Raw genomic sequence first — 19857 nt, 5'->3', positions numbered from 1 at the left:
ACTAAATGAGTGAGAAGAGTGAAACTGGGAAGTACGCTGGGCGTAATCCCAATACGCACAGCGTAGGGGTCGAGCATCCCCGATGCATGCATGACAACAGAGTATGACCAGTGGAGAGAGTTGGTACGCGCATCGTACTCTTTTGGTTGACTTTTAGGGTTTGGTCAATTTGTGTACTATTAAGGCCATTTAGGGGTAAACTGGTATTTTACCCTTCTGTGAGTTTGTAGAAGGGTTAGTTTATCTCATTGAGAGCCGCGATTAATTAGGGATGATAGTTGTATGTATTAGGCGAAGGCTAGACTGGTGATTTGAGTTTGAGATTAGCCAATTTCTTGCGAGGTGAGTCTTTTCACTATACTTACCATGAGTGGTATCCTTGTGTGACTGAGATGTCTTATGTGCTTATCTGTGTATTGTGATATTCTGTATTTTGTCTTTGTGGGTTATGCTTATTATTATGAACTTATTTAGTTAGGGCCGTGGGTCTCCACTGGAACACATTGACCGGAGGGTTGTATTGAGTTAGCTTCGAGTGGCTAATGTGATGTATGTGGTATTTTGGGGAACTCACTAAGCTTCATGCTTACCGTGTTATGTGTTATATGTTTTAGGTACTCCAGGATAGCTGGAAGGCACCAGTTTGATTGTACACATACTCACATTGGAGATTTATTTTTGGAGGATCCTGGATTTGTGATAAACAAATTTTGAAATATGTGTTGATGTTTGATACTGCAGATTTTTGAGAAATGTGGCATGTGTTTACTTGTTTTTGAAAATGAAAAATTTTGGTTTAAAAAATGTACGTCGTAACAAGTTGGTTTCAGAGCCTTGGTTTGAGGGATTCAGATGCACCTCCGGGTGTGTTTGGACTCAAACTGAGGCTTTGAGAGAAATTTTCAAAAGAAATGATTTTCTAAAACGGGAAAGAGTTTTAAAAGGAAACGAGTTGGAGCGGTGTGTACAATCAGTCAGAGCCTGAACAGTGATTTCCCAAAATACCCATACTTTTGTATTATGAGATATTTATGCGATATTGTATTAGAATTGCATGCTAGAAAGTAGGATATGTATTTCATATTATAGGGCTAGATTTGCCTAATTTATGATACCTTAGCCTAGGAGATACTTTTGATTAGTATTATCTTTTATTTGCTCTGAGTATGTGCTGAGTTATGAGTCGGGAGGTAATATAAGAAGAGATACTTTGATGAGCATGTGAGTAGTCTACAAAGAGAGTAGTCTGAAGTTTGTGAGGGATAGAGTACTTGTGAATTAGAATTCGAGGAGGAGGACTTGGGGTGACTACAAGTGGGGTGTGGAAGGTAGTATTGGGCCCGTACTACTGAAAGCACTCGGTCTGTATGCAACCCAAGTAAGAACCCTTAGGATGCTAAGGAGCAAGTAAGGATGAGTATTCGAGTGAGAGTATGCTCGAGTGAGTCTCTGATGATTTTGTGTTGTGTTTCAGAGACATCATGGTAGGTACACGCCACACCCAGGGAGCAATGGAGATAACGATGATGAGATTTGTAGGATGATTCACGACGAGGTGGTCGCAACCATACGAGAGGCTATTCTGGAGATGTTTGGGTCTATTAAGACCACTTTGATCGAAACGTTTGACGAGCGATATGCTGCAGTTTCTGAGGCGGCTGCTGCTGCAGCCACCGCAGTTGTCGTTGCTACCATGACATAAGGAGGTGACTCGTTGTTGTACCAAAAGTTCAGCAACACAAAGCCACCAGATTTTGATGGGACTCAGGATCCGATTGTTGTGATGAGATGGATCTCTGATATCGAGGGGTGGCTTTATACTTGTTCATGCCCAGAGCATTTGAGGGTACAGTTCGTGCTGAACCAGCTTCGCTTGGGAGCGAAGGACTGGTGGAAGTTTGTGACGACTAGTTTTACTCTTGAAGAGCACACTACAGTGACTTGGGAGAGGTTTATTGAGATGTTCCGAGATGAGTATGTTCCCCCAGTAGAGAGGGAATGATTGGCCCAGAAGTTCCTGTCTCTTAAGCAGAAGACAGAGTCGGTGACTGAGATTACACAAATGTTTCACGAGAGGGCGTTGTTCAGCCATGAGCATGTGTTGACTGAGCAGGCATGCATGAACCAGTATTTGAGCATTCTGAAGAGGGATATTCGAGAGTTCATGGGGAACTCGTCTTATCGGATATTTGTTGAGCTTCAGGCAAATGCCAGGAGGAGGGAGATCCAGATGGAGACTCATGCTAGGGAGGATGCAGAGTCCCAGGGGAGAGACAGAAGGCAGTCACAGTCGGTAGTTAAGCGGGCTAAGCCCGCTGATTCAAGGACTGGTGGCCAGAAGGGCCACACTTGTGGAAAGTGCCGCAAGAGTCACAAGGGGTCATGACGAGCGGGGATTTGCTACAAGTGTAGCAAAGAGGGGCATATGGCGAAGGATTGCCCTAAGGGGTTTGCGGTTTGCTTCCACTTAATTGGACCGACCACCAGAAGGCCGAGTGCCCCCAGCTTCATTAGAGATCAACACATGGATCTGCACCTGCTGCTTTACGTGTTAATGATAGTCGGCGGGTGAAGGCTGAGGTTTTGAGGGGTAGTAGGAGAGCTTTTCAACTAACAATGGAGGAGGTCCACACAACATCGGATGTCGTGGCTGGTAGGTATTTCCAGATTTATTTATTTTGAGTTTTATTGTACTTATTTTGTGTTATATTTAGGTACATTTCTTGTGAGTTCTGTACTTGCTTTGGTGTTATTTGACTTGGGTGCAAGTTGATCCTTCGTGTCCTTAGCTTTCAGTCATCACATCAGTATCTGACATGAGACATTGAGTCGACCCTTGAGGGTTTCTATAGCTGACGAGCGTGCAGTTTTCGCTACTGATGTGTTCCGAGGATGTGTGCTGGAGATTTTTGGTGTCGAGTTCCCGATTGATCTGGTACCGATTGTGATGGGTGATGTCGGTGTCATCTTAGGTATGGATTGGTTAAGCTTCTTTGTAGCCATGATCGACTACGAGCATCAGTTGGTGACTATACGAGACCCCAGTGGGGGAGTGCTTACAGTGTATGGTGAGGGTACCAGATCTGGGTCAGCCTTCTGCTCTGCTGCCAGGGCGAGGCAGAGTTTACAACAGGGTTGTATGGGTTTCTTGGCATACATGATGGATACATAGATTGTTTCAGAGAGGCCGAGTTCTATCTTCGAGGTTCCTATAGTGTGCGAGTTCCTGGATGTTTTTCTAGAGGAGTTACTAGGTGTGCCTTCCGAGAGGCAGGTGGAGTTCCGGATTGATTTAGTTTTGGGTGTGACGCCTATTGTCAAGGCACCTTATCGCCTTACACCACCAGAGATATATGAGTTATCTTCACAGCTCAAGGAGCTGCTAGGGAAGGGATTTATCAGACCAATTAGCTCGCTGTAGGGAGCACTGATCCTTTTTGTCAAGAAAAAGGATGGTTCACACTAGATGTATATTGATTACTGGGAGTTGAACAAGCTGATGGTTAAGAACCGTTATCCACTTCTGAGGATCGACGATTTGTTCGATCAGTTGTAGGGGGCATCTTGGTTTTCCAAGATTGATTTGAGATCTGGATATCATCAGATGAGAGTGTGCGAGGAGGATATTCACAAGACGGCCTTTAGAACTCGTTATGAGCATTACGAGTTTGTGGTGATGCCTTTCGGGCTCACCAACGCACCGACAACATTCATGGATCTTATGAACTGGGTGTGCAGGCCTATGTTGGACCGATCGGTGATCGTATTCATTGATGACATCTTAGTGTATTCGAGGTCCAGAGAGCATCATGAGGAGCATATGCGAGAGGTTCTTGGGGTATTGAGTTCGGAGAGGTTGTATGCCAAATTCTCCAAGTTTGATTTTTGGTTACAAGAGGTCCAGTTCCTGGGACATCTCATTAATCATAATGGGATTTTGGTAGATCCAACCAAGATTGAGGCAGTTATGCGATGGGAAGTGCCGAGATCCCCATCCGAGATCAGGAGTTTTCTGGGATTGGCTGGCTACAATCGGAGATTTATTAAAGATTTCTCCAAGATTGTTGTAACATCCGGATTCCCAGGTATATTATTTTATTCATTTATTTTGGAGTTTGTAGAGGGACTCGACGAGTTGGTGCTTAGACTCGCCGAGTAGGGTCGCGAATTCTCACCCGGGTTCATGACTGGACTCGGCGAGTTAATGAGTGGACTCGGCGAGTCCACACTGTTTAATGAAACCTTAATTTCCCTGGTTTGGGACTTATATAAAGGCCCTTAGGGCCGTCATTTGCGGCTACCAAACCCCAGAGAGAAATCCTGAGAGATCTAGAGTGATTGTGAGGAAGGAGAGGCCACTTTTGATCATTTTGTTGGTGTGATTGCAAGAAGGAGGTGACCAAGGCAAGAGGAGGCTGAAAGAGGAGCGGTTCTGGTGATTTCAGAGTTCAGAGACTTCATCTTGAGGTATCTATTCAGACCTTCTTTAGATTTGGTGTTGATTCTTAGAGTTAGGGTTTTCTAACCCCTTTAGAGAATGAATATGTGGAGCAATTGGTCCCTTCTCGAGTTTATGCTTTGGATCTAGACTCAAAGAGGTCCAGAGACCTTAACCCTTGGATCTTTATGGGTTATTTTGGGATCCATGAACTTAGGAGGTTATTTTTGGGGCTAAATAACCAAGTGAGACCATCTAGAAGCTATATGAGTGTCAAGGTCTGAACTTTACGTGATTATCATGCTTGGGAAGGTAAGATCTATGGATTTAAGGAACAGATCTGACCTTTGGAGGTCAATGGAGTTTGTGCATGGCATGAACTCGCCGAGTCCAAAGATCAGACTCGGCGAGTAGGGTTAGGGTTTCCCGTAATTCACTCAGTAAGTAGACTTGACGAGTTGGGGAACTAACTCAGTGAGTCAGAGGGGGATTAGAGGACTGAGTTCAAGGCGGAACTCGCCGAGTTGTTCTTGAGACTCGGCGAGTTGAGTCGGGGTGGCCCCGCGATTCATGCCAGATGAGACTCATCGAGCAAGGGGAGGAACTCAATGTGCCAAGCGGGACTAAAGAATTTGTGGACACGTGTAGACTTGCCGAGTTGCCCAAGTGCACTCGACAAGTCGGGTCAAAGTTTGACCATTGACTTTGGTTGACTTTTAGGGTTTGGTCAACAATGGGGGCCTTTGAGCCAAAGGAGGGGTAAAATGGTCTTTTACCCTTCTGAGGGTGCCAAGAGAGGGTTGAGTCTAGTCCCGAGAGTTATATTTATGAGATTATTTATTTTATGTAGTTATGTGGAGGCTAGATCGTATTTCTACCGAGTCAGAGATTTGCCGAGACATTTGAGGTGAGTCTTCTCACTATACTTTACCTTGAGTGGTAATTAGAGTTATGTGACAGAGTTATTGTATGTTATTTATGTGATGTGTTGCACTGCATTATTTCTATGTGATTTATGCCATGTGTATATCAGAGTATATCAGAGTTAGAACCGGAAGGTTCACAGAGCTAGGACCAGAGGGTCCACAGAGTTAGGGCCCAAGGGCCCACAGAGTTATAGGCTTGAGTGGCTAGTATGTGTTATGTGTGGTATTTTGGGGAACTCACTAAGCTTTATGCTTACAGTGTTATGTGTTATGTGTTTCAGGTACCAGTGATGATCGCGGGAAGGCGCCGACATGATTCGTACACACGCATGGGATTTATGTATTTTGATCTTGGGAAATATTTTGTGAAACAAAGTTATGATACAATGGGATTTTTTTAATAAATGTGTTTGGAAAATGTGTTTTAAAATGCGAAAATTTGTCTTAAAATTTATGGTGTTACAATTTGGTATCAAAGCCTTGGTTTGAGGGATTCAGATGCATCTTCGGGGGTATCTGAACTCAAACTGAGGATTTGAGGAGAATTTTGATAATAAAGTAAAATTTTAAAGAGTAAAAGGAGTTTTGAGACAAACAGAGCAGAGCCGTGTGTACGATCAGCCAGCGCCCGGACGGTGATTTCCCAAAATACCCTTACAATAAGTGCTATCAGATATGTTATGATAAATTATGATGCACATGCTATAGTAGACTAGGTATTCTTATTAGGACTAGAGTGGCCTGATATATGATGCCTTAGTCTAGGGGTTTTGCTGCTAGAAATGTTTGAGAGTGTTTAGATAGCAGCGAGGTGCTAATGAGATATCTGCTATTGAGTAGTACATGATTTAAGAGAGTAAGGTGCTTGGAAATTTGGACTCTGGGAGGAGGACTTGGAATGAATGCTGAGTCGGTATGGTTAGTAGTATTGGGCCCGTACTACCGAAGGCACCGGGTCAGTGCACAACCCAAGTAAGAATCCTTAGGGTACCAGAGATCAATTAGGGTTGGGATATCGAGTGTGGGCCCGTACTACCGAAGGCACCGGGTCAGTGCACTCGCTTGGTATACACATAACACATACAAGAGTCACACATGCAACTAACATCCCAATCATAGTAAACCATGGACCCAGATTAGTGCCTTAGACCCACTAAACACATTGAGGAAACTCACCTCACGCTGAAGAATCTCTCAGATAAAATCTCAGTCTACTAGTTCGGTAAATCCCCCTACTAAAATCATTAAATAATATCCAATTAAGAATTTTATCTCGACCCATAATGAACACTCTATGTTACTTGTCCAATATATAGGGTAAAAGACTATTTTACTATTTTCCTTATTTGGCCCATAACCAAGGATGAACCCATTTACTCAAAAGGTCCAAATTCTTAAATGACATGCTAAGGCCTAATAAGGCTCGACTTCTAAATTGAGCCCAAAAATCATCACGGATCTAATCCCAAGAAAGTTCATAGTTTGTTTATAGCCTAAAGTCAGAAGTTGAATGCCCCAACAAGGCCTAAACCATAAAGACCCAAAATATGCCCCTACCTAAGGAGGTCAACCCAAAAGTCAAATAGCTGAGTACGTTAGGCGTACTCAAACTAACGCTTAGTGTACTCCATCCGCGTAACATCCCAACTCCTAGGTATAATATTAAATTATTTTACATTCAAAATGTTAGATCAACTCGAAGGGTTGGATGCCCCAACTCGTCGAGTAGAGTATTTAATGACCTCGTGATTTCTAGAATCTACTCGACGAGTTGAAGGACCCCAACTCGATAAGTAGGAGCTGAGTGAGAAAACCCTAATTTTCAGGGTTTCTGTCCTATTTAAAGGACCTTAAGCCTACATTTCTGCCACCCTTGTCACCCTAATACCCTGTGAGAAACCCTAATCGTGTGTATTTGCTTGTGTCTATGAGAGAGAAGCTAACTTTGGGTGTTCTAGTGCATATTTGGAAGAGGATTGTAGAGCATCAATCCTTGGAATGAGAAGAGGCTTTTGGATCAAGTGGTTTTCTGTGCTTGCTTCAGTTTCGAGTTAAAAAGCTACCACCTTAAGCATTTCTTTTGATAGATCTCCTTCTAGGGATTTTTAGGGCTTTCCCCCTTATCCTATGGTTCCTGAGTTGCTGGAGCTTGTTATGGAGTTGAGACTCCAGATCTAGATAAAAGGAGGTCCCTTGATCCCAAAGACGCAAGCATTATCAAGCTTTAGGCAAGTCTCCATGCATGAAACCCTTTATGGAGCTTGTTTTGGAATTTTGAGCCCTAGATGCCATGTATGAACGTCAAGCTTGCAACGTTACGTGATAAGTGAGCCTTAGAAGGTTAGATCCAAAGTATGAGACATCATTTCTACCTAAAAACGTCTGAATAAGAAGATGGACTGAAGGGACTCGACAAATCGGTGAGTTAACTCGACGAGTCGGTTAGGGTTTTCCCCCGATAAGTCTGGACACCTTGTAACTCGGCAAGTTGATGAGACAACATGATGAGTTAAGTTTGATTTTCCTGATGCTTCAGAGAAAGCGAAGGAAATCGTTGAGTCGCATAGATGCACTCAACGATTTTAGTCAACATAGACTGTTGATGTAATACCCAAAATCAGAAAGGCCAAGTAAGTAAAGAAAACACTAAGTCAAAGAGGTCAACTCGTCGAGTCCAGGGATGAACTCAACGAGTCGGAGCGTGATCCGTGTCGCGGTTTAAGTGATTGACTCGATGACTCAGGGAGACTGACTCGGCGAGTCTGGTCTGGGTTGAGAAATCCCTAATTCCGGGACTTGTACCCTATTTAAGCATCTTATTCTCCTTCTATCAGCCTCATTTGTAGCCCCCATCGTTCATAAGCTATTCCACAAAACCCTAGTGCTCTCTTTGAGTGTGTGAGCCATTGTTGAAGAGTTGGAGTGTTCTTGAAGCCTAGAAGGAGAAGAAGGAGTTGAGGGTTCAAGAGGAACGTTGTGGATCCAGAAGATTCATCTTTTTAGCTGCTCATTTTGGTAATCAATTTCCTTCCTTGCCTTGTTAATTGTTGGATCATTTCATGTCCCTCTTTATGAGATTATGGACCAAGTATGATACATTTCGGGGGATTGGACGTCCCCAAGCTGAATCCCTTCAGCTCCAGTTGTGTCTTGGACCAGAGGGTCATAAAGTATCATCCTTGAGAGTGTAGGTGATGTATGATTGTCTTAAATCCTAGTTTGTGGTGTGTTTAGACTAGATCTCCTTAGCTACACGTAAAGTTTGAAACTTTACATGAGGAATAGGCCTTGGAAGAATGGATCAACAGTTTGGAGTCCCTGCATGACTCAAAAGGCTTCTGAATGTACGCAAGACAAAATAGACTCGGCGAGTCCTTCGAGTGGACTCGGCGAGTAGCATGAAGATTTGGAGGAACTCGACGAGTTGGATGAGCAACTCGGCGAGTCTGTTGAAGTTTGCCTTGGACTTGGCAAGTCTGTTCTTGGACTCGGCAAGTCAGGTCACGAAACCCCGAACCCTTCGAGGTAAGACTCGAATTAGTGAGTCGGGTGGAGACTTAGTGAGTTAGACAGGTCAGGACTCGAAAATCGGTGGACTCGGCGAGTCATGGTCTGACTCAGCGAGTCTAGTTGCTAATGGAAGGACTCTGAGCATGTGAACTCGGCGAGTCAGTAGGCAAACTCGGCGAGTAAGGTTGACCTTGACCAGGACTTTGACTTTGACCAGAGTTGACTTAGTTGACTTCCGGTGGACAGTTAGACTAAGTGTTATATTAATATTGGTAGCTCGGGGAGCTAGTGGAGCCTCAATTCAGAGAGTTTTCGGGTAGCAGCCAGAGGGGTATCAGCAAGTTCAGCTAGTGCAGGTAAGTTTCCCTTTGTGTGAATGGGTCTAAGGCCACAATGCCGGCCCATGTAGTTATGAGTAGAAGACCCGGGGGTTAGCCCTAGGCATTGTTTGCTAGTATGATATTCAGGACGAGGTCTAATGATAGTGGGCATGTGCCCAAGGAATGGTTTATATGATAGTTTATACTTGTTGTCTGTGTGATACATGTATGTGCCTGGTAGGGAGGTGAGTGTGGGCGAGGTCTTGTATCTCACCAATAGCAGAGTGTGGATGGTGTTCCACATTTCATTAGCAGCAGATCAAGGGCGAGGCCTAAGTTAGGGAAAGAGTGAGTGTGGGCTGGGCCGTACCTCACTATCAGTAGGAGCATGGACGGGGTTCCATGACTCATCAGTAGCAGGACAAGGGCGAGGCCTCGGGACAGGATTTGTTAGTACATGTTAGTTTATGTGTTGTGATATGATTATGTGTTAGTATATGCTAGCGGGCGAGGCCTAGTGACAGGAGAGGCCTAAGCGAAATAGATATGTATCCGAGTGGTGCTCGAAGCCAGGCGAGGCTTGGAGCAGCGGGCCCGTTGTAGCGGGCAAGGCCCGAGGTAGGGGGCGAGGCCCAAAATAGCGGGCGTGGCCCAGTATGTGTAGTATGTGGTTATGCATGGTATGTGGTAGGTTGGGGAACTCACTAAGCTTCGTGCTTACGGATTTTAGTTTTGGTTTCAGGTACTTCCGGTAGCGGAGGGAAGAGCTCGGGGTGGTCGCATGGCACACACCATAGATTAGACACCCTAGGAATGTTTTACTCTGATAATGAAAATACATTTTGGAATGAATACTCTGATTATGTTATGGATTGATAATTATGTTTATGTAATGTTTTATAAAAGAAATTTTTAGCCTTGAATTTTAGGACGTTACAAGTTGGTATCTGTTTTGAGGGATTCATACATACTCTCGGGTGTGTCTGAACTCAAACTAAGGGATTGGTCTAAAAGTTTTAAGAATGAAAAGACAATTTTGTAAAAAGAGTTTTTAGAAATGAAACAATTTTAGAAAAGCGAAAAGAATTCAGAAAGAAAAGAATTTTGATAAGAAAAAAGGGTGTGGTACATGTAATCAGCCGATCTCAAGTAAGTACCCCAAAATACCCATGCAAGTTATGTTATGATTATCAATTAATAGAATAACATGCTAGATTAGGACTAAGGATCTAGGGAGGATGCTTTATGTGCCTGTTATATGTGCTTTTAAGCTGCATGATAGTGCTGGTTAGACATTAGTAGGATAGCCTGTTTAGGTTATGCATGAGTTTATGAGTTTGTGTTGCATGCTAGTATAGAATCCTGATATGAGATTATGATTGCTTGAGTATGTTATGGTTAGATTTCCCACTGTCTGAATGCTGCTTGCTTTATGCATCATGGGACTCCGAGTGATGGGAGCTAGCCATTAGGTGGATACATCATGTCACATGTGATCAGGGTTGAATAATCTCAGAGTGCTGGATTTGGCCCTATTGCGCAGCTCCTGTTTGAGTCCAACCGTTGTAGGGATGAGTGTTTTACTCGAAGGATTATCTGAGCCTCGTCACATGTGATGGTATCCAGGTGATGGCTAATTAGCATCATAAGGAGGCCTTCAGCGGCTGAGGACTGGTTGGTTTGAGTCAGAGGTTTCCATAGGGTAAGCCTAGGATGAGGTAGTGTTGGGAGCAGTAGTAGTGGAAAAGGGACCTATTGGAGTCGAAGCAATTCTTGAGGAAAGTACGGATAGATGTGGAAGGTAGTATGGGCCCGTACTACTGAAATCAGAGGATCTGTACTCGATCCGGGAAAGGCCGAGATGAGACTGGGGATCTGGTAGTGCGTGTGTTTGGTGTCGCAACAATGATGAGTATTCTGATAGTTATTATGTTATGTTCTCAGCGTGGTGACATTGCGAGAGAGGCCAGTGGGCGGATCAGGCTCCGGAGAGGGATCGGGGTCAGGTTCATGGACCGAGCAGCTCAAGGAGCGTATGAGAGAGTTTATATCAGCAGAGGTTACGCGCAGCATACTAGACCAGACTCTTGTGATCTTTGGCATGGTCAAGGAGGGTATACTGGAGATTTTGGATGAGAGGCTGGGAGCCTTCCGTACCGAGATGATGGATTTGATGGGAGCATGTACTTTGTCATTCCGAGAGTTCAGGGCTTGCGGGGCACCAGATTATCATGGGGCTAGGGACCCCATTGCTAGCAGCAGATGGTTAGCTGATGTTACCAATGCTTTCCGTACGAGCCAGTGTCCTGAGGGGGACAAGGTCAGACTCGCCTCCTATCTATTGAAGGACAGAGCAAGGGATTGGTGGGAGGAGATTGGTCATGCCATTGGTGATGATGCCGCATTGGACGCGATGACATGTAGCGATTTCTCAGCCAGGTTTAGGACTGAGTTTTCACTGATTATTGAGGTGTAGCAGTTGGCACGGGAGTTTTAGGATTTGACGCAGACTACTGAGACTGTGGCGGAGATCACCGCCAAGTTTAGGGAGAGGGCCCTTATTGTTCCGCTGTATGTCGCGGATGAGGAGATGAAGAAGGCCCGATATCACGAGATGTTGAGGGATGACATCAGGCAGTTCGTGAGCAGGTCCAGCGACAAAACGTTGGAAGACATGATCGCGCGGGCTAGAGAGAGAGAAATTGATTTGGATCAGATCCGGAAGAGGAAGTCAAATGAGGTTCGTATATCCACAGGTTCAGGTAAAAGTCCCAAGGGATCGGATTCAAGATTGAGGGATTATCAGGACCACATCCGGTGCGGGAAGTTTGGCAGGACGCATGGTGGTGCGTGAAGGAGTGGTAGCGGTGGTTAGTTTGACTGCTTCAAGTGCGGTCGGACTGGTCATTTTAGCTGGGATTGCACTGTTACCACCACACAGGGATCAGATTTGATATATTTTCATTGCAATCAGCGGGGCCACAAGAAGACCCAGTGCCCCAGTTTGCTTCCGACAGGATGGGTGATGACACCTGCCCCTGCAACTTTGAGGATCACAGACGGCGATCAGGGTTGTGCAGAGGCGCCTGTGGTAGGAGGCAGGGCTTTTCAGATGACTACCTTAGGGACGCGAGCAACATCGGACGTTGCAGGTATGTGACTTCCGTTTTCAGTTCTTTTATTCGTGCATGATTATATTGTTATGGCTCTGCATCATTATCGGTATGAGTATTTTAATTTTGTGCGGCTTGCTTGTGACCGAGTTATATGCCATCTGCATACATTGTATATTTGAATGATAGTTAAGGGATGGGCTCAATTGGAGAAGGATACTTAGGAAGCGGTAACTGTAGCATGCCTGGGAGGGATTTGGTATGTCTCGCTAGTTCAGAGCTGTATAGTTTTAGAAATGGACTGGTTAGATCCCTAGCTGTGGTAAGCTTGGGGTTCCTCAGCAGATTGATTATGGAATGGTAGCAAGTTGGGATTTCTTTTCGAGCATTGAGCAACGAGGTGTAAGCAGGATCGAAGTGGGGGAGAATCCTCTGAGTGTACAAGGGTAAGAGCACGCAGATCCAGAATGAGTACGCGGTCTCTGAGAAGGAAAGGAAGTGGAACAACGTTTGATGGATTGAGGAGTTCAGGGTTGGGAGTTTGAGAAACTCCCCATCAGTTAGTGTGTGTAATGGTGATGGTTAGTACGTGGTTGGGAATTCAGGTTGGAGGATCGCCTATAGGACTCGAGTGAGCCAGAATGAAGATCTTGGGGATAGATAGCATGGGATGCTTTCGCGTTATTAGTCAGCGGCAGAGACAGCATGTAGAGCATGGTGGAGCAGTGGGGGAGTCGCAACATTCTACAACAGCAGTCAGAGATGGAAGGTGTTGTAAGACTACGGTGTAGCCGTAACATTCCCTAGTAGCTTCGATTAGCGGAGTTGGGGCGAGGCCCTTATCTCCTAGTGATCAGATAGGGATCAAGAACGGGTAGTGGATGAGAATAGTACGGAGCAGCCTGCATAGTCCTAGAGAGGTGAGACCTGGGGAGAGGCCGCTCCAGGATGTAGTTGGGTGAGACCCGTGGGCGAGGTCCGTGAGTGTTAGTAGCACAGGTGGGACCTGGTAAGGACCTTAGGGTCAAGCTAGGGGATTGAGGGTCCCAGGACTTGTAGCGCCAGAGTGGCAGAGTAGAGAGGGCAGTATTGGATAGCCTAAGTTTCTTCGAAAGTTGCTCGGAGCGACTAGTAGTTGGTGTTGGGGCTAGCGACCGGTGGGAGCCGATAATCCAGATAATGATAGATCAGTAGGGACCATGGTGGTCTCCGTTCATCCAGAATGTAGATAAGGAATAGCAGAAATTTTCAGTCAGTAGCAGTGTTGGTAAGCAGTCTATGATGGAATTTAGTTAGTTGATCATGGGGTGCTCGACACCAAATTATAGTAGAGAGAAATGCCTAGTGGATACTGGCGATAATGACCCATGCTAGAGGTAGTGGGAGTAATGGATTTGGTGAAGGATAGGACCTTCACAGTGACAGAGAGGGTAGTTGACATGGGATGTCACTTTTAGAAGGCCAGAAAACACGAGGAAAAGAGGGGTGAACCTCTAGGAGGTCCAACATGAGTACTCGGGGAGTACCAGAAGGATTGTCAGTCGAGTAAGTTGTGTTCCAGGAGGGTCAGGGCTAGGGTAAACCTGAGAATATTATCTGCAAGAAGTAATGATAGTCAGAGTGACCGGGCGGAAGGCTGGCAGAGGTAGCCAGCGGGTGTTAGGTTTTTCCAGGTAGAGTATTGGAGGCAAATCTTAGGTCGGTTGTGTTGGATTAGTGTCTAAGTCCATAACTATTTTGGTATGTACTTGACCCGATGGTGCATGGTCCTTTTGGGTTGCCTTCACCAAAGCAACTTGATGGGATGAATTATGGAGAGAAAGGATTAAATATGATTTATTAATATATTATGGGAATAATATATTAAAGGAGAAATCATATTGTTTAATTAATATTAGTCAATAATTAATTGGTAATTAGTTTTGTGACTAAAATAGATTAATTAAACTTAAGGGACTGGAATTGTAATTATAAGATAATTATAATTTGGGCCATGGATTGCCTTGTATCAAGGGTTGGACGAATTCTATGGGGAAGCCCATAAGGAAATCGTCCAAGGGCTTGATTAAAAGGAGTATATGAGTTGCTTAAGGCTTAAGCATCCAAATTAGGGTTTCCTTGTTAGATAACCCTAATAGCCCAACTATATAAAGACCCCTTAAGGCTCAAAAACGTGGCTAAGTTTCTTGTAAGGGTTTACACACGTTTTTGGTAGCCTCCAACCTCTCTCCTCTTCATCCTCTTGCTTATGGTGTTTGTGAACCATTAGAGGAGTGACACTTGTGACTCTAAGCCTTCCAAAGTCAATTCAAGGAGGAATTGGGATTGTTATTGCTACATAACAATCAAGGTATGATCTTAAACCTAATTACATATTAATATGATTACTTGTATGCTAGAATTAGAGTTTATAGTCTTGGATTCAAAGCATGTACAATAGAGAAACCTAGATCCAAGCATTAGGGTTTGTATGAGCACATAGGATGTCTTATGACCAAAACCCATCAGTGGTATCAGAGACTAGACTGGTTTCTATTGTATTGATGCTTAACATGTTTGAAAAATTCGATTTTTTGGATTCTGGAGGCTGGACTCGCCGAGTCCATGCAGACTCGACGAGTCCAAGCCTGACTCGACGAGTCAACTCGTCAGATAATGCTTATCTCGGGATTTCTTGCAATTTTTGCATATGGATAGTTACCTTATCGTGTTAGATCAATATAAATCCGATTTTATGATATATATGACTATATTCTTGATCTAATTAAAGATAATTATCAATTAATAAGATAATTGTTTCCTTATAAGATATTTGATTAATTATTTTGAGTAAATTGATAAATTGTTTTGCAAGAAATCATTAAACAAATCAAATATGGATAATTATGTAATTAAATGTTAGTTTAGATTATTTGTTATTTGATCCTTGTTGTTATGAAAAGTTTCATATTTTCCCCTTTAGGTTTTATAGTTTAAATTTGAACCCAAAAGTTTTGAAGTTTTGAAATTTAAATAGTTAAAACCCTAATGTTTTGAAATGTTTCAAACATTTGCCCTCAAGTTTTGGAATTTAAAAGTTGATTAAAAGTTTAATTAGGAATGTTAAATTCTAAAACCCTAGTAATGTTATGAAAAGTTCAAATCACACCCTTATGGTTTTATTAATTAATTAAGGAGTATAATTAAAAGAGGTTTAATAAATCCATAAAAGTTTAGGTTAACCATTTAATTGAATTAAAAGTGTAATTGTTAAAGTTAACCATATAGTATTTTAAAAGTATAAAATACACCCTATACTATATATAACATTAAAAGTCTAACATTATATATATATGTATGAGTAAAAGTCAGTCTTACCGTTAGTAGGCCTCATTCACGAAGCTGGTCTATAAGGGGTGTTTAAGGAAATTGCCTATAAAATGACGATTGAATGGGTATCCACTCTTACCCACCGCACTCTTGACTAGTGGAGGGTCGTTAGCCGAACGGGTAGGATAGGATGAAACCTTCCATTATAAGTATAATGAATTACTAAAGTAACTAAATGTTTTTCTAATTCCTAATCTTAGTTACTTAGGAAAAGTGAATTGATGCAATTCCATGAAATTACACTTTGTGCCCTTGCAAAGACGTTAGTGGAGCGTGTGTGGTTTACCGGCACACTAAATGGTTCTAAGCAAAGGTTGCAAAGGGTGACTCAATGTTTGTCATAGTTCGGTGGAGCGTGTGTGGTTTACCGGCACATCGAATAGGTGACTGTAACATGTGAGGGCACCATGTAAGTTTGCATGGTTATTCACACCCGCTTTGTGATCCTCGGCATCCCAGTCACAAACAAGAGGGGCATATCGAGATTTAAAGATGCCATTGAAATGTTCAATGAATCTCAAAGGATCTAGGAGTTTTCATAGATTTAAAACTTAAATTTCTTTTTCGTTTTTCATGGTGGAAATTAGTGAATCGTCATTCACTTACCTTCAAATGTTCTGCAATTTGGGTTACAGCATCCCTCTCCCGAGTTGTAGAATATTGTGTTGGGTCCTAGCCTTGGAATTTCATTTGGGTGATTTACCAAGGACTCAATCAATCAACTAACTTAAATTCGTTTTTCTCCCGATGTCAAAGTTCGACAACTATGGTCTTCTCAAATCCCGTGGAACAAGTATTCCACATGAAGATGATATTCCACGATTCGATCGAGGAACAAGAAATCATGCTTCACTTCCTCCTCATCCTCCTAATTATTCTCCCTAACCCACAAGATTGTAAAATTGAAAAGTTCAATATCACTCAAGCCCTTTTGGCAAGTAAACATAAAGAGGGCAAGTCGGTGTGTCCACACGTCTTAGGGATGAAGTCACACATCGATAGATTAAGAATGATGGGATCCGTTGTCGGTGAAGCGATGGCTGTTGATTGGGTTCTTCAGTCACTTCCTAACTCGTATAGTGAGTTCGTAAGAGAGTACTATATGATGAACCACGACGTGACACTTATAGATCTTACCTACATGCTTATTGCTGTGAATCAGCAATGGTTTGTCGCAATAGAAAAGCAAAGTTGATTGGTGAATCTGCCTTCAAGACCTCTATGGATATAGACAATGGCAATGAAAGACATGCAATGATCGAAAAGTTTGATCATAAGAGAAAGGCGATGTCTGAGGTAGTTCCATGTGTTGTTCCAAAAGAGTCAGTTTGCTTTTATTGCCAAGAGAAGGGGCATTGGAGACGAAGTTTCCCTATTTACCTAAGAGATCTAAGAGATGGGAGAGTCAAAAGTATGACTACGCTTTAGGTAAGAATCCACTATCTAACTCCATTAAGTTCCTATTCATTGATTCTTAATACATGATGTGACAAGATTGCATTTGAATGTTTTGAAGGATCGGTGAAAAGAAAGGAAGCTTGATAAGAGAGCAAGATGAATCTAATCACAAGAGATGTATCTCGATCTCATGGACTTGAAGATTGGATTTTGAGCTTAAATAGTTATGATAGAGTTGTTAGAAATTTTCTTTTTACATAGTTTTCAATAGATTTTGCATTGTAAGGACAAATGTTTTTCCGTTGCTTTTATAAATAAAGTAAATTTTGTTTGACTTATTTATTTGTTTATTCCCTTGCAATGAAATCGTTATGAAAATTGATGTTTGCATATTTCTACAACGAATGGATATGATTCTTAGTTATGTTATTTATGGAAATGTCGAGAACTTACCAAATAGGGAGAGTTTCTCATCGCCCAAAGTTTCAATTGGACTGAAATTTGGAATCACGCAACTTGGTTGCATGATGAATGAGAAATTTCATATTTGAAAATTAGACTAATTCATTGACAAAGTGTCAAATGAAGGACTAGGAGATCGAGTACACAAAGTTGTGTGTTGATCAAGTTCACCATAAGAGTAACAAAGATATTCGTCATGATTTACTAAAGGCTTAGTAAATATGATTACACTTACAAGATTAAGTGTAATTTTGAATTGATTAAACGGTTTAGATCAATAGCAAAACGAATAAGAAGAATCAAGTAGGCAGAAAGATAAGAGTTTCTCCATTCTAAGAAGAAGGGAGAGTAGTTTTTATGCTTTATGATAGGTCTTAATGATTAAGAACCATATCTCAATTGATCCTCTAAGTGAGTCTTGGTACAATTGTATGTCCAAGAAGAGGAATCAAAGATTGAAGAAATGGTCAAATCAAGAAGTCAATCATACTTCGTTCCAAAACAAGTCTTAAAGTCAAGATTGTGACATTGAGTGAATAGTATTAAGAAGGTTTATAACATTCATCAATTGTGGAAAGTTGTAATGTCTTAAATAAGACAAAGACCAACTAATACCAAAATTATGAAGTGTTTTGTTTTGATAAAAGCTACACTAACTCTTGAATATTTGTTTGTCAAGAAATGTTTTGATAAGAGAATCGAATATGTCAAGGAGTCAGTGGGAGTCTTAATAGTCTTGAAAAGTTTCAAGAACAAATCAAATAAACCTTATCGATCATCACTAGCACACGAGTTGAGGTTTACAACCTATCGTGAAGACATTATTTTGTTTCTGTGCCAATCCAATCGAGTTAATTATGCATGTGTGTCCTATGAGTTCTCATTTGAATGCATAAAAGGCAAGGACCTTGATCAATGGAAAGTACATTGATAGGAAAAGGTGAGCTGCTTTACTACTTGGAAGACGTGGTGGGCAGCTGTGCTACCATAAGGCAAGAAATCAAGATTAAGAAAGTTCGATCCATATGAGTTTGAATTTGTCGTAAACTTTGGTTTTTAACAAATTCACATGGATAGGAACACATACACCATTTAAATCTAAGTGTCATAAGATTTCCTCCTTCATGAAAATGATTGTGAGAAAATGCTTTCACTAAGAAAGATTTTAAGAAGATAGTGATTGTAAAATTGCATTCTCGAATTCGATTATGGTTACGGCATCCCTTTCCATAATTTGAATTGTAAGGTTTGGCAATTAATCTTAATTGTTGAGACACACATATGAACTATCTAAGGCAAAGGTGTATAAGTTCAAGAAGCCTTGATAAAAGATTATCAAAGCACTAAGTGTTAGAAACATGAACTTAAGAAATTCAATAAGTATTGTTTTTCTGAAAGTTAAGATGTTTATGAATACATGTCGAAGCTAGTGGGAGCATAAGTGTTATGTTTTATAATAGTCATCATGATAGTGGGAGCATAAATGTTATGATTGTATGATTATTAAGGAAAGTATTGCAAGTTGGCAATATTAATTATAGAAAACAAGAGTCATTCTTTGCAAAGTTGTAAGGATGGAATAGTTGTTTTGCTATAATTAAGGGAGAGAATATTATGCTTCATTTCAAATCTAAAGGCTTAGGTTGAGAAATGTTAATAAATTTAGTCAAAGGTACATAGTGTGTTCTTAAAATTGCAATTCAAATTTTAAGAACATAGCAAATAAAACATTATGCATCGTGTTCCATACGCTTCGGGTATAGGATCGATTCCAAATGCTTTAATGTTTGACCATTCTAAAATTTTCCAAATGTCTAGCGCATTTAGAGGGAAAAGGGACTATAATCGGTTTTGACTAAAATAATTAAACAACTATCAAAGAACAATCCAAATTTCGATGAGGATTGGTTGCTTGTGAGTAGTCGGAAGCATGGTATTAATGGACCATATTGACATTGTGATGAATAGAAAAGATTCTATTAAGAAATGAGTTGTCATATGGAAAGTATGGAAATGTATCTATATTGGGAAGTAAATATTGAAAATCTATGACTAGATTAGAAACTTTTATGCAAAAGGATGTTCAAAGGAATGTACTTTGAGTGAGAGACATCATATCTAAGGAATTGTCTTGTAACAATCTACGTTTGAGGACTTTGTAATATCATTGGCAATAGTCTTTGAGACTTTGGTGCAGTGGCATTACAAAAAGGATCGTTGCATAAAGTGTTAGAATCTAGTATATTCTATAAGTAACAAGAATTTGATATTCTTACACTTAAGAAAATGGATTTGGAGTTGTAAAATGAGAATGATTGGAA

This window comes from Lactuca saligna, chromosome 7 (genome assembly GCF_052625555.1).
Source record: "Lactuca saligna cultivar CGN05327 chromosome 7, ASM5262555v1, whole genome shotgun sequence".
Taxonomy (NCBI): domain Eukaryota; kingdom Viridiplantae; phylum Streptophyta; class Magnoliopsida; order Asterales; family Asteraceae; genus Lactuca; species Lactuca saligna.
This window is presented reverse-complemented; position numbering follows the sequence as displayed.